General features: G+C 47.6%; 1 protein-coding gene across 1 annotated transcript in view; it reads left to right on the top strand.

Annotated features, from left to right (window-relative positions):
- The first annotated feature begins 801 nt into the window (after positions 1–801).
- Positions 802–15646, top strand: part of LOC146856187 (coagulation factor XI-like) — a 70673-nt gene continuing 55828 nt past the window's right edge. The window contains exon 1 of the mRNA XM_085654239.1: positions 802–872. The gene's annotated coding sequence lies outside the window, so the exon portion shown is untranslated. The remainder of the gene's footprint in view (positions 873–15646) is intronic.

The following is a 15646-nucleotide window of genomic DNA, read 5'->3' as shown; positions in this document are numbered from 1 at the left end:
GTAGGAGTCACAGGTCATTCATACCAGTAGACAGTATAGTTTAAGAGTGCTTGGTGTGGAGAAGCACAAACTTAGAGTTTAAAACATAACACCATAGTTGGGGGTTACATTTAAGAACAAGAATTGTGTTTTTTACAGAAATTAGCCTATTTTGCAAGTTTAGAATAATGAAAGGCTGGGGGGAAAGGCATAACGCTATTATGATATTGTACCTTTCTGTTTGCATGCAGCTCTTTGGTGTCAGTTATTAGCTCACTGTTCTATATTAGGATTTTAACTGATACATTGCAAGGAACAAAAGGATCTCTCTGACAAAAGCACTGACCTCTTTAGATTATATGCACACTGTGATCTACACGGTACACGTACTTAGCATCAGGTATATTAACCCACTGCGCTACTTTATGGTTGAGTCACAACTTTCAATAAATAAAACTCCGAACCTACTCCAGGAAGAACGTTAATCACCGGAGTTATCTAAACATTTCTATTGTATGAAAACTGCTAGCCTGGACGCACGGAACGTGGTTGCAGGTGCTTTTAAAACTATAACATCATTGTAAACATGGCGCCCCCAGAAGTCAGCACCCGGTGCAACGGCACCGGTCGCACCGCCCTAGAGCCGTCCGTGCCGGTTTCCAGCACCAAAGTCGGCAGTCTAAGCCGACGGACCACATCCTCTAAGTCTAACGCAATCACCTGCTCCCTTCACTACTCGGCCTGTCTCTGTCATTCACCTCCTGTCTGACGCCCCTCCACGTTAGCTGGCCCCGCCCCTCAGCCGCGACTTAAATAACGCGCTCTTGGTCCAGGACAGCGACTCCCGCAACCACCCGAAGAGAGACAGCAGCTCCCGGCAGAGGCTGCACAAGGTGAGAAAAAAAAATCATCATCTAAGAGCGGCATCTCCAATCAGAGGGGCGGGTTCATAGGAGATTTTCAGGGTAACGTGTGATCTAATTGTGAAAGTAATTTAACATTTCATTGTAACTTGTGGTAATTGGTGTACCTGTTATAGCGTTACCTGCATACAGCGTTGGGTGGGGATGGAAGGCGGGCATTGGGCGATGGGGTGGCGCCTAAGGGTCACCTGTGGTCCGTGTCTTTTTAGGTCATCGGTCAACCGGCCAAAGAGCCTTCCTGCCTTCCGTGACCCACTGCCAGGCCACTGTAAAGTGCAGGCAGAATCGGCCTTTACTAAGATAGCTTCAGTGGTCCGAACCTGGCTGGCCCATGAGCACAAACCCGGACCCCCAACCCCCCTGCTTTCCTAAATCCCCGATAGCTGAACCCCCGCACATAAATGATGGATTTGTTGATGTCGGTCAGTGGATGAAGGGAGGGGAATGAAGGGTGATAAAGTCGTGTGGTGTGAAAAATATTTCCCGCTGTATGATAATGAAGGACTAAAACCGCTTTAAAATGGCAAATCAGACAGAAACGGAGAGTCAGGGACACGGCTGGAGCAAGATGAGGGGCGCTGCTGTGGGCATACCTTCATGCACACAGCTCCGTGCGCCCCTCAGAGAAGTGGCCCATGGTGGGCCCAGCGCCCCTGCTGAAGGCCGGCCCTGATCATTCTCATGGGTCCACACCCCTGCTTCACCCCTTCCTTTGGAGGACAGGTTGCTCCTGTCAGTGAGAGCCTACGGTGCATTATTACCCCGGAGGAGGTGAGGGGGCAGGGCCGTACCCTGAAAGGGGATTAGGAGGATGGGGCCGAGGTGTGGGGGCTTCGTGATTCTGCTCGGTGGAATGTTTGCAGGGGCTTCGGTTAAATGTATTTATTTGTTAGGAGTTTTGTAAACATCTACCGTCACGTAGACCATTTCACAGCACTCATATGAAGCAAGAATATCTAGAAGGTATCCCTTATCTAGAAAGTCCCAGTGCGTTATATGAAAGCCCGGGATTGGAGGATGAGTTGTGGTGTCGTTTTTTTCCTCGACACTTCCCCTCCCACGTATCTCTGACTGGGCCATAAATAAAGACTGCCCCATTTCAAAGCGCTGCCTTTACGGAGAGGTTTAAATCGTGGTTCTTTGCTATTGTGCAGCAAACCAATTTATTTCTGTATTGCCGACCGACTCAATGAACTATATATTTGTCTCTATTACTTAAATGTTTCGAAAATGTTTTCAATCCTTTCACCGGGTAGTTTCTTCCTACCTAAAGGTATTCCCAGTAATTTGCTCTGATTATAGGCCAATGTCTTGCAATAGGCAACACTGTATCATTTCCTGGTGGCATAAGCTTTACTCAGTCTGTCAGGAGCATCATGGCTCCTCGCCCTCTTCACCCGTTTCCACAGCGAGCCCGGGACAAAGAGGCCACCAGTCTGTGTCTTGTTTTCATCTGTCAGATGCCTTCTGACAGTGGTGAGTTTTTGGATACCGAGGCGGTAGCCTCATTACTCCACATTCATTTTGAGTTTTTTAGTCGCTGTCTTATTGATGTGTGACGCTTTGTCACAGTTGAGGTTGGATCACAAGGTCAGCGCTGTGATAGGCCCTGGGTTGTGGTCAATTGGGTTTGCAGAAGTGTCAGCAAGTTTTTATCGCAGTCTTGTTTTCGTCTGTCAAATGTCTTCTGACGGTGATGAGCTTTTGATGGCTGCCACGGCGGTTGCCTTCTGACAGTGATGAGTTTTGGGTGCCTGCCGGGGCGGTTTGCTGTCTGGCAGTGATGAGTTTTTGGATGCTGTGTTGCTGTTTCAGTTTCACAAGGTTAGTGCTTCGATGGGCCGCGGGTAGCGGTCAAATGGGTTTGTAGAAATGTCTGCAAGTTTCCTGATCAGTGGGTTTTATTTTTGATCCACTCCTTTGTAGAATGTCCTGTTGAGTTTGCGGAGATGGTCGTCCAACATCTCAACGCCTAGGTCTCTGTGGAGGTCTGCTGTTTTTGTGAAGATAAGAGCACCTGCTACAATCCGCAAGGCCCTACTCTGTAGTCTCTGTAGGTCTTTCCAATGCTGTGGGCAGCAGCCACTCCAAACTGGTGAAGCGTACGTCATAGTTGGTCGAATTATTGCGGTGATTGCTCGCACCTTGCTCTGCATGGGCATCGACTTGGTCTTCAGGAGTGGGTATAATGCAGACAGTTTTGTTGCTGCTTTCTGGCAGGTCTTCTCTATGTGGTTTCTCCAGCTGAGTTTAGAGTCCAGAGTCATTCCCAGGTAGGAGCTGCTGTTTTCCCATTTGATCTCTTCCCCATTGAGGAGGATCTGTGTGTGTTTCCTGTTCAGCTTCCTAGTGAATAATGTTGCTGTGGTTGTGCTTGTGTTCAGGGTGATCTGCCAGCCGCTGTACCATTCGGAGAGTCTGCTGAGTGATGTCTCAAACCAAAGGTAGTCCATATATAAATCGGGCAGGCAGACCATTAACTTGGCAGTAAGGATACTCGGTTGCTATTGCAACAGGGTATCCATACCACCACAGATGTAAATCTGGCACTACATTTTTAAAGTTAATCCACCACTTACAATGTGCTGGTTTTGGCACCTCCAGAGAGTGCTAGCTTCAAAGAACCGATATTAATCACAGTATCATAATATTGAAACGAAGCCTACTGAAGGTTGAGCTATAAAGCCATTTCAAGGCACCAACAACTTTAACCGTATCCATTCACAGGCTCTTCACGCACCACACACAACTTTCATACTGCCAGCCACATGGCTCAATCCAACAGAACTGTTTTCTCACATCAACATACCTCTGCCATTCAAGGGCCCAATGCATTCATCTGCCACAGGATGGAATCCCCATTCAAAACAACCAGTCAAGTTCAGTGACATATCAACACCATTAATATCGTTGTCATGAATATTTGTGTCAAACTTTTTTTTATATAAACAATTAAAAAATATTAATATTGTTATTAAGAAGTAGCAGCAATATAAATAATATTTTGGGCTTATTATGAGTCTGGTTGTCCACGGGGCGGTAGACTCCCAATGATGGTCTCCCGACCGCCCTATTATGACTAGGGTGGTCAGGCTGCCCTGGGCCCACCGCAACTGCCAGGGAACCACAGCTCCCATACCGCTGTGCAGCGGTCTTGAGGCCGCAATATGCTTGATGGGACAGCCACCACCGTCCTGCCAAGCATATTATGCGTTTACTCTCCGCCACTGTTTTCATGGCAGTGAGCCTGCCATGAAAACCATGGCGGAGAGGAAACAAAGGGGGGGGGGGGCTACATGCCGTGTGCCCCCATGTGTGCATGCACCCCAGTACCTGCAGCAGTCTATACAAGTGTTGCCTTTGATGTTCCCATTGCAGTGCCCAGTATAGGCACCGTGCTGCAAACGCTAAAGAACAGCCCGCCAAACCAGGAGAAAACTCCTTACCTGGCTGGCAGTTCGTACATGTGTTTGGCAGTTTGGGAGCAGGGCTGTCCCACTCACGCACAGCCAAACTAGTAATGAGGCCCATATACTATAGCCACTACTATTTATGAAACCGTACAAAACATTTAACTCAGGAAAAGTACAAATTACTATTCACACTGCAATAAACACAACAGTGGGGAAAGCATTGGTTTGTGCATGGTAAAAACGAATTTGGGTGTGTTACTACCATGACATGCAAACTATAACAGTATATGTCCTATCCTTTACGTACACAGCACCCTGCCCTTATGGCTACCTAGGGCATAGCTTAGGAGTGACTATGTGTAATAAAAGGGAAGTTTAAGGCATAACAGGTAGTTTTAAATGGCAAGTCTAAGTGGCCGCAAACTGCACACACAGGCCTTACAATGGTAGGCTTGAGACCGGTTTGAAAAGCTACTTGTGTGGGTGGCACAATCAGAGCTTCAGGCCCACTAGCAACACTTCATTTACAGGCCCTGGGTATATACCCCTTTACAATGGACTTACAAGTAAACTAAATATGCCAATTGTGTATACACCAATTTTACCATGTTTAGGGGTTGCTTTGCAGGCCCCTAGATACAGAGGGGGAGGAGGTCGTGGGCACAGCAGAGCCCTTCCTCGATGTGCACCACACAGGCTGAATGAAAAAGGTATCGTTTTTAAGTCGGACTATTCTTGCCTTACCGGGATCCTTTTTTAAAAAAGAAGTAGGGGAACAGACTGAATTTGTTTTAACGTAAGGGCATGTGCCCTTCTGATCCTGCGCACTTATACCACTGGGTGGGGTGAGCAACAGGGACCTCTTTTGGGTGTGTGGGTGCCAGTCGAGGCCTTGTGGTTGGGTACCAGCCAATAACAGCATGAGGCAGAAAGGCAACATCTGATCCTGCTCTGTAAAACTCCAAGCAGATGTCAGGGTTCGTGGGGGGCTCCCCAGGCTTCCGAGCTGTAGGGTCCATGCAGAACATGGCAAACTCCCTGCCTAGCCCGGGGAAGGTTCTGAGTTTTTGTCGGAGCAGGAGTGAGTGAAACAGCAGGAGTATGGAAATGTAAATGGACTATTTTTGTTGTTGTTGTTGTTTTTTTTTTTTGTGTGGTATGGATGAACCCGAAACCTTTACATTTTACCTGGTAAACCACGAGTGCTCAGAGGCCATGCTCTTCTCTGCCTCACCCCTTTTGTCCTGGTCCGCGGGTTTGTTGCCTATATCCCATCGGGGTAGGACGGCTAGCCAAGGTAGAGTCTTTGACCCTATACTAGAGGGTGCTGCCTCTCTGTGGGTCAGTGTGTTCCCAGGGGCATAGCTTGGTCAGTAAGACTGAGGGGGGGGCTTCAGGTTTTCCAACAATCACCCTGGCACATAATGTTAAAAACCATTATGACGAGCAGGGCGCATGAAAGGGGCAGTAGAAGTGGCGGACTGCCGATTGGTAGGGGGTACAAAGTGAGTGAAAAAACTATTTTGTAAAGTAGCCAACATTTTAAAGGTTTTAAAAACTGAGTGTTTGTGTACTACTCCACCCCCCCCCAAAAAAAAAATCCCCAGTGCTCTCCATGTTGCTTCCTTGTCCCTCCCCAAGGTCTTTTTTTGCTTTCTCCACCCTGCATTTTTTTCTTTGTCCTCCCTCAAAGCCAAGCCAAAAGGGCCTGTGTATCGTTTTTTTTTTTTGGTTAATGTTTTATTTTTTGAGGGCCTGGGCGTTGCCTTTTGCTGTCGATCCGTCTCATATTGTAAAAGGTGTTTGCACAACTAAAGTTCAATTTTTTGTTTTTAACTGCTTTTAATGGCATCTGCCATCTGCCATCTTGGATCAGTAAAGAAAAAAAGGGCAAGCGCCTTCATGGAGATGCACCTGTCTAGGTATGGTATGCCGCCCTCCAACCCGTGATGCAACACCACATCAGCAAAAACCACTGGCAAAAGCCAGTGTGCCTAAATGTCAATACCTATTGGCTTTGAGAATTATTGGTTGAACAAAGCGACCTTAGCAGAGCCAACGAAAACATTCCTGTGCTTATAGAGCATAGTGCTGTCTGCATATGCTTCTAGGCACTTGAAATTGAAATGTCGATGTTTCGTGTATCTCACTTAAATTGGAGTGGTTGTCTGTTTCCGATAGACCCCATTATAGGCAGGCTGAAGAAGAGGGGTTGGCACACTTAGATTTGCCCAAGATCACACCGTTTGCTGAACTAATGGATGGTGCATAACACATCTGGTCTCCTGCGTCTTTAGCTGACCGTTTACCCACTAATCCACCTATCCTCTATGGAGTAAACGAGCGATTGCACAGGAGGTGGCCATGGGCACAAAGGCTAATTGTATGGGCCACGGGGGAATGTGACACCAGCTTCTTGCCAACAATGGGGACAATTACACTGCTCATCCTGCCAGGGCCTTGCCAAGTCTTTGTATGAGGAGGACAGGAGAGTGCTTTTCTCTTCCAACCGCAGCCCTGAAGGATCCCCTGTGCTGGTGTTGCACAGGTGATGGGCGGAGAAGGTATTTAAGGGATATGTTTGTGTTTTTAATAGGATTTCTGCACGACGGGTGGGGCGGCTTACTGATGGATCTGGTTATTTTTGACCTCAATGAGGAGTGGATCTGAAGGGGTGATGGGTTTGGGAAAGTCCGACAGACATCATACCAAGGCCAATAGATTTGGGGAACAACTAGTCACCTGTTGAGTATGTAGACCTATAGGGCGGGCAGGAATGGGTCTCACCTGGCCAAGGTTGCATAACATGAGGGATCCCTTGAGGAATAAGGAATGGTCTCCTAGACGGACCCACCCCATCACTTCCCATTGGCCACCGCGCTCCACAATCCCTGTAGGTAACTAGCCACTTTCGGTTCAACAATGCTATAGTCTTAAACTTTCCCAGACTAGGACCAGCTGATGCCCACATCCGTGGCAGATGCCTCTGATCAAAGAGATTGGCCCTTGCAGTGCTGGTGTATGCAGATGGTGGGTAACGGCATTCATTTTTGAAGGCTGAGACTGATTTTTCATCATCGGACTTCAGGCCAAGCCAGAGATGGAGGCAGAAAAAGGTGAAGGAAAGAGGGAGAGAAACAATGGTGACAAATGAAGCTAGCAGGAATAAAAAAAAACCACAAGTGCAATGGTGCTGGATCAGTTTTCAGACTGGGTGTCCTGGCCATTAAATCCACAAAACACAAATGGTGAAGGGGGGACTACATGCAGTTAGTCTAACCACTGCCAATCGCTCAGGTAGCTTTCCAACCCATCCTTCATTTGCCCTCCGTGCCACCTCAGTTTAGACCCAGTGATATGCATATCAGTCTTGACCCTGCTCCAATGGGAACACTCCAGTCCCAACTGCTAGGCCTGGTCCTCCCTGAACCAGAACACAAGCATCCAAGGACCGGTTTTACCCTAGTTATGGGCTCATCAGTGTTTCTTGCACCGCCCTCAGTGTCATGGGTGTGGCCAGACACGGGTCACTGTCAGTGGAACCAAGATGTACCCAGCTGATGAGCCCCTAAGTAGGGTAAGACCGTCCTTCCTCCTGGGGGAGTGCCCTGCTGGTGAAATGGCCAGTCATAATGGAAAATGATGGGACCCTGGTGCAGAATGTGATGCATGCTATGTGCTGCAGACAATAATTGACACTGGGTGGGGCTGGAGGGCTAAGGCCCCATATGACGCCACTGTGGAGGGAATGGATGTGTCTTGTGCTGCCTTGGGTACGTGCCGAAGTACCCATGAGTGGGCACCATTTCTGTACACGCTGCCTGAGGTAGCACAGTGGCTCAGGGGCGAGTGATGTGCAGCACAGAAGGTATTGCGCACCACACGGGTGTAGAACATATTACATGCTAATGTGGAGTAAAGTAAAAAACAGTGGTGAAGCTCCTCAAGTGCCTTAAATGCAGCCAGCCGAGCTGAAATGACTGCTATTGTAATGCCAGCCTACCCCTTCTCCAAGGCCCCCTGAAGACAGGTGCCCCGAGGTTTAGGTCACTATCTGGCACAAGTACCACATTAGGCTGCATATCCCAGGTGCAGTATTTATAACTCGTTTGCTCACAGGGACTGGTGCACATTTCCTTGGATACATCCATGCTTTGCAGTGATGGAGACCTATTGCTGCTGAGAGCTGTGCCAGGACAAAGAGGTGGAGCATCTTAACGGTCCCTCTTAGGGACCAGCAAACACAATTTCTAAGTGGCCGATGTATTTGACATTGCATTGCAGGTTACACGATTCCGCATAAATTTATACAAAAGATTGTGCACAATTATGCGGATCTAAATGGAAATCCGCATAGCACTCCTACATACGAGCATGTACAGGAGTAAAACAAGCAAGATGTAAATTGGATACGTTTTTGTAAAGTGGGCATATTGTTCCATTTTCCTCAAGAACACTGATTACTCCCTTGATGTTTGAACTCTGTTTCTGAATTACCCGCCTGCCTTGTGCATGAAGGGCTGGATCCAAATCTCATCACACTTTCTGTAAAAGTCTTCATTACCGCAGAGCATTCTGGGATGAGTATGACCGCCCACCATCTGGGTCACGGTCTCCTCCATTATTTCAACCCAGTGATATGGTTGTGTTTCAATCTTATCTGCCTCCATTTCTCGCCTCCAGACTATGCAGCTTGAAAACCCAGCTTCTTTCTGAGACACATTTTTAATGATGACCAAGGGTGTTCAAGGTCAGAGCCAAATCGGTTCCAAATGTTGAGGATCACCACTGACTGTAGATCAATTATACATTTTTGCTTGAAGGCATCCTGCAAACCTATATGGATATGCCCATCCCTGACACACTTCTGCTTAGACCATCTCCGTAGCATTCCTCTGAAGGAAGTAGTAAAGCAACCCCTTTTAGTCCACACTCCACAGAACCATTTGTTTTATGAAAAGTAGAGCCTCCCTTTTTAGGTCGAGCCTAGGCAGCGCACATGCGCTGTCTGCAAGACCGGTTTACTCCTCTATCTGCTTTTGGAATGCCCATGAATTGCCATTTGTTCTTTGTGCCATTTAGAAATACAGTTTTTTTTAATGGTGCATTGGGTCTCATTCTCACGCCTTTGCGTTCTTGGGTCACGCTCAGGCTATTTCACTCATTGTTTGCGCGGGTTGGCCATCCCAACACGTCCACGGTTCCTCCTACTCATCCTGAGCTGCCTTTTTATTTTCTAGGCTATCAACATAATTTTAGGCTTTCAGGCTGTTTCACGGAGCAATGCTTTGTTTGGCACCTGCAAAGTGGCAATTTCTGTCTGGTAGCTGAGCTATGCCAATAGATCTAACTCAAATAAATACCAGTCCTATTGCATTTCTTATGCTTGTTGAATTTATCACAAAGTAGAGCAGAGGGTTACTGCACAGAATGTGTTATGCAGATCACAGAATTGTATTTTATGTTCATAGCTCAGTGGATTCTGATTTTGTCAGAGATACTCGTGTTACTTGCAGTTCATAACTTACAATCCTTGTGCAGGGGGTCCCCTCAGCACAGCGCTCGGGTCTGAGCGCTCCAGATAAAATCTGGAGCAGGGTGTCCTCTGTGTACATTGCAGGGGGTCCCCTTACACTTTTGTTACGCCACTGAGTTTGATAGTAAGGGAACGCCAACAAAGATTGTCACATGGGGCGCCACCGGCGCTAAAGCCAGCCCTGAGTTCAGTGCTTTAAGGAAGGGAAAAACGTGAATTTGTGCTAATGTCAGCCAATGAGCTGACAGTCCCATGTGGATTTCCTGTTCCTTCTCTCATTGGGTGCTTTAGGCAGTGCTTAATTTGAAGCAGTGGTTGCTGGTGGGGTCCATCGGCACTCAGACATTATCCAAGAGAGCGAGGAAACGCACAAAGGAGAAGGGCAGAAGAAAAGTGACAGAGCCGTCACAAAGGGAGAAAGCCAGAATCTGCACGAGTGAGAGACAAAGGGGCAGGAAGTGTGTGGTAGTAGTTTAAAGAAGCCTCAGGGGGGTTTAAGGCTCGGCAGCCTTGGTATTAGGTGTGCCGAACTTTTATTGCACCGGCCGCGGGCTCCTGACATGAGCTTTGGGCACCTACATGCCTACTTTTAAAAATTAAGCTCTGCTCTAGGCGACAGTGAGCTCAGTCCACAATTTTACCAGCATTTGGCCCCTGAATTAATTCCAAGAGACGTATACCGATGGCCCCAAGAGACCAGAGTTATTATCTCCGCTTCCGTTGCTTGACCAGATTGTGTGACCCTGGGCACATATCTTCTCTCCGTGCTTCGGTTCCCCTATGCACAAGAATGCACCGTGCTTGACCAGCTCTAGCCTTTGTTTTAGTAGAACAACTGTTACCTTTGGTTTCTAGCGCTGTGAAGTTATTGGTAGAACCGAGGGTAGTGATCCTTTTAATGCACGTGTATAGAGCAAATGAAGAGCTATAAATTCTTGTAGTGTCTCGTACATATATTTTTTATGAAGAATGTACCGATTTCTTACATGAATTTGAACACAATGCATCAATAACTGAAAATTGATTTGAAATTGTTTCTGTTCCTCTTTGGATCCCTGTTTGTGGGTCCTTTTGGGAAAAGAAATATAGGTCGAGCGAGCTCTGTTAATTTTATTTTTATTAGAAGGCAACGCGCAGCCCTCTATAAAACACCTATTCATGTATAAGTGCCCATTGGCGAACCGAGGTTGTGCTGCACGTTAGATGTGGGTGTTAAACAGAAGTGTAGCTATCGATATTGCAGCAGGTGCAGTTGAGCATGGAGCGCACTGCGGCCCAGTTGGGGCTGATTTTTCAACCAAACCAGGTGGTGGGGGCTCTATGTTGCTTACATTGTGGCCCATGCTATCCTTTCCACAGCACTGATGTTCAAGAGTGCACTATACCTACTCATATGGAGTTCTGGCCCCAGTACTACCCCCTCAAAGGCACAAGATTCATCACTGAGAGGAACAAACATTTCTCCTCCCCCCCCCCCCCCGAAGTGCCCTGGGACAGACACTTGTAGGGATGTGCATTGATGGAGCACGTGCAGCATGCACATTTCCTTTCCTTTTAAAGCCACAACAAATTACTGCACCCCTTAAATTTAAGGGGCCTATTACGAAGTTGGGCTGACTTGTGTCCGCCAGACGCCATCTCAGAAACCGGACCAACTCCTGGTGGGTGGTCCCGACTGCCTCATTATGATGCTACCGTACATGGTGCGGTTGCATTCCCACATTTCCGTATGGGAGCATGTTGGTGCCGAAGTACATGCTCCCATAGGGAAATGTGAGGTGATGTTAATCCCTGCACCCCATAGCAGGCACCTCACGGTGCCTGCCACGTGGTGCAGGGATTAACAGAGGCCACCATAGGTGTGACCGACACCCTAATTGGCCCCTAAATGTCTAGTTGGTTGTCATGTGGTGTACCACTAGGTGTGTGCACGGTACTTTATCACTCTGGAAGTTTTGCAAAGTTCCCAATTATCACCCTTCACATAGTGCGTGAGGTTTCCCAGTTTCTCTTTGCCATTGTGAAGCTAGTAAGTCACTTTTTTTTTTATATTAACGTATCCGAGCCAAGCGACACATGCCTCGAAGTGCTAATAAAAGGCACATGATTACAATACTCCATAACCTGCGAAGCATAGATAGCAGCGCCCCCCTTCTTTCTTGGGAACAAATTCTCTAAAGGGGTGTATTCCTTGCCCTTCCCTTCTCGGTAAGAATTGAAATTGGCATGCCAAGGCCTAGAGTGGGCTACAAGTATGTAAGCCGGTGGATTCTGTAAAGGGCAAGCCTGGTGGGAATCGGGAATGGTAGAGAATGAGATCCCAGAAGTAGAAGTTGGCCACTCTGTTCATCTGCATCAGCTGTACTAGACACATGTCTTGGAGGGATGCAGCAGAGCTTGAGATTAACTTTATTGGCGCAACTTGACGAGTCACCATTGAAAAGCGCCAATAACACGATTAGCTCTGTTTTTGTTGCTGCGACCATGAGCGAGATCTGCTCAAATCTAAGAGTTACTGAACAGACTACAGGAGGTGAGTATGGCCACTCAGTCAGGCTTTGTGTGAGAATGTTTCCAGAGTTAAGTACATTGATACCAAGGGCTATTGAGTCCCACCACGAGTAAGACTTTCTAGGTGAGTGTGACCCGCTAAGGTATACTTGGCAAAGATTCGGCCATCATTGGAACTGTGTGGGTGGGTGAGTGAAACCCATTCAAGTCTGTGGGGTGACTGGGCCAGACCTTGAGGGAGAGCATTTCTAAACTGAATAAGTCGTTCATGTCTAGTCCTTCTGGCTCACTTCAATGTGATTATTTCTACAGTAAGAGTATTCAAGTACAGAGGGTCATGGGCCAACCAAGAGTGAGGCTCTTTCTAGAAAGACTCAATCCAAAAAAACACTGTTTCCCATTGAGATATGAGGCCTGTAGGAGGGCGAGGCGGAGTCCTGTTTATAATTGGATAGCATACAAAACAAGTGGGAAATTAGGCCTCAACCATGGCAAAGTGTTCCATGCTGGAACCGGAGCAACTCTTTCATCATCCAATATTCTTCTACATTGGACCAACACCGGGGCGCTCCTCGAGTGCTGTGCTTTGCAGGGCAAGCCTCCCATACCTCCACAGCAGTCACTGCTGTGAGGGAGCTCCAGAGATGGTCACTCCTGCCCATAGTGCTTCTGACTCCAACCTCTTAGTTGTTAATTAGACATAAGTTATTTTGCAATGAGAAACTACTCAACCACGTAAACACCAAGGTTAGCAGCATTGTCGTGTAGCATTTTCTGCTTGGGTTTTCAAGCTCAAAGAGCAGAGGGACAGAAAATGTCCTCTGTCACTGCCTTTAATCATTCTGTGGCACCCTTCTCTTTTCTCTTTAATATGTTACCTAAATGTAAAGCCTCTTCTGTTTTGTTCAAAAAGTCTGACCACTTGTGATGCCTCTTCTCCAGGGTGGACATCTCAGCCAATGTAGCGCATCTGAACGTATCCTCTCCTATGGGATGTGTCCGCTGCTCTAGAAGTAGATTCCTCGGGACTGATATGGTTTTCTACAATGGCTGTTTCTCTACCACTCGGGTGGACTCGATGTAATGGGCTTGTATCCACTTACGTAAACTACATACAACATGTTATGGTTGATTAACCGCCCCATTGAAATAAATGACAAATGTTCTGTGCCTTCTGCTTGACCTCAATTTATTACCACAGCTTTGGTGTTTTGCCAAAACCAACAGGCGGTATCAAACCGAACAAACAGCGTAGCTGAGCAGTGCATGTACCAGTGTTATCTAAACAAAGAAAGGGCTCTGCCATGCAGAACAAATTTCACCTGTCCAGATTATCAGTAATTCTCAAAGTTTATTTATACAATTGTATAACAATTCTTAGTAAGAAGTGGGCATTGTTGGCACTTCAGTTCTCATTACATCGAAGCTTGGCGCTGTTCAGTTTCAACGCAGACTGAGAAGGAACATGTGGGAAATTGTTCTCACCTCCACCCTTCTAAACCAGTTTTTCAAGACTGTTGGGACAGAAGTCCCTTTCATCTTGACAGGCCTGCACCCTGCCCTGAGTGCTCCAGCTGCAATGATGTATGGATCCCTAGTGGTCATTTTTCATCATGCGCGAACTCAGATCATTCATGTGAGCCAGGACCTAGGCCTGTCTCTTGGATTGTGGTCTTGCTTAGACTGGGAGGCGTGCCCAAAGTGCTTCCCTATAAGTGGTAAAGAGCTACTGGTCTTACCAAAAAGGTAAGTAGTGCGGGCACAGTTGTAGCATCAATAATGATGATCAGTAGTGTGGGCATACAGGCTCGTGTAGTAATCTGCTGTGTACTGAACTCACCCTTGGACTAGATGGTGCTGGCATGTAGCGCTATGCAGTGCAAGTATGTGCATGCTGTGATGTATGTGTGCTTGTGAGTGATACAATACATGGTGGCCTATGGGTTCCATATTGGAAGCCCAGGGTCTTGAGGAGGGCATGTGGGGAAGGAGACCTCTCAGACTGATTTCTGAGAGGTGGCTGGGACACACTAGAGGGAGTCTCTCCTGTGCAGTTCAGAGGATTCGTTGTTTACAGTGGGTCTGGGTAAAACTGAGGCAGGAGATGGGGCTGATAAGGGAATCATGCAGAGTGAGGCTGGGGCCTTTATAACCTTTGGTAGGCATGTCTGTGAGGCTTGCATTTGGGTGTCATCAGCAAGGAACTCCTATGGCTTTGGTTCTGGGGCTATCTGGGTTGGAGTAGCTTGGACTGTGACAGGCTGCTTCCTAGGCAAAGGACAGGACAGAGGAGTGGGCACTTCAAAGAAGGCACCCGCCACTTGAACTCCACAGCATCCAACACTAAATCTCATTGGTGTCTGAAAATGAATGACAATTTGGGGGCTTTCAGCTCCCCATTTTATAAACCATCGAGCAGCCAGTGGCTGTACCACAACGTGGAGAAGCTGCCTTGTGTGACCAGAACTGGGAATTCAGGTATGTCAGTCTCCCAGCTAGGTGAAGGGACAACTCCCCGGGAAATCAAGCCCACCAGCCCTGGAACAAGGAGCATCAGTGCCTGCCTGCAGAGACCAGATGACCCTATGAGAAGGAGAGCCTGGTGGGGCAAGGTCCAGTGGGGGATCCTGGTGAGTTGATCCCATTAGTGAGGTGTGATATAGCAGCTGTTGCCCTGATCGGGCTATTGTCTGTGTGTAGACTGAAGTCAGCCACCCAAATGCCAGAGCGGACCCCATGAATAAAGCTGCAATCGGTCATATATAGACTAAAGTCTGACTCCATACGCCAGAGCGGGCCACCGTGAAGAGCAAGGGCCTTTGCCCTGAGGGCCAAGATGGATGGCTTCACCGGGTGCAGCATGTAACCATGATGAGACACTGAAAGGTGAGTAACTGTGCCAGACCTGCCAGCATGATCAGAGGAACCTTTTGCATCATCGGAAGGAGTGCCCTGGATGACCACCCGCCAATCCAACAGATTACTGAACACTCCCCGGGTCTTTTGCATCCCAATACCACGGAGTGGGTAAGACAGTGTGGGGTTGGAGAGCCCACGGGACACTTGCTCTGCCTCATAGTGCCATAGCCCTGGAACACTGACTTCTAAGGCTCAGACTGCTAGCCTCCGCGCTATCCACATCAGAGACTGGACATATCTGCTGTGTTTTCCTTTAATAGTCGTACATGTATGTGCCCAATGACTGACTCTGTCCTATTGCTAAGAGCTTTATCCTTTGAGTAAATGTCGCCAAACCTGTATAGATGTGTTTTGACTGCTCCCGT

This window comes from Triturus cristatus, chromosome 4_1 (assembly GCF_964204655.1).
Source record: "Triturus cristatus chromosome 4_1, aTriCri1.1, whole genome shotgun sequence".
NCBI classification, from domain to species: Eukaryota; Metazoa; Chordata; class Amphibia; order Caudata; family Salamandridae; genus Triturus; species Triturus cristatus.
This window is presented reverse-complemented; position numbering and strand designations above follow the sequence as displayed.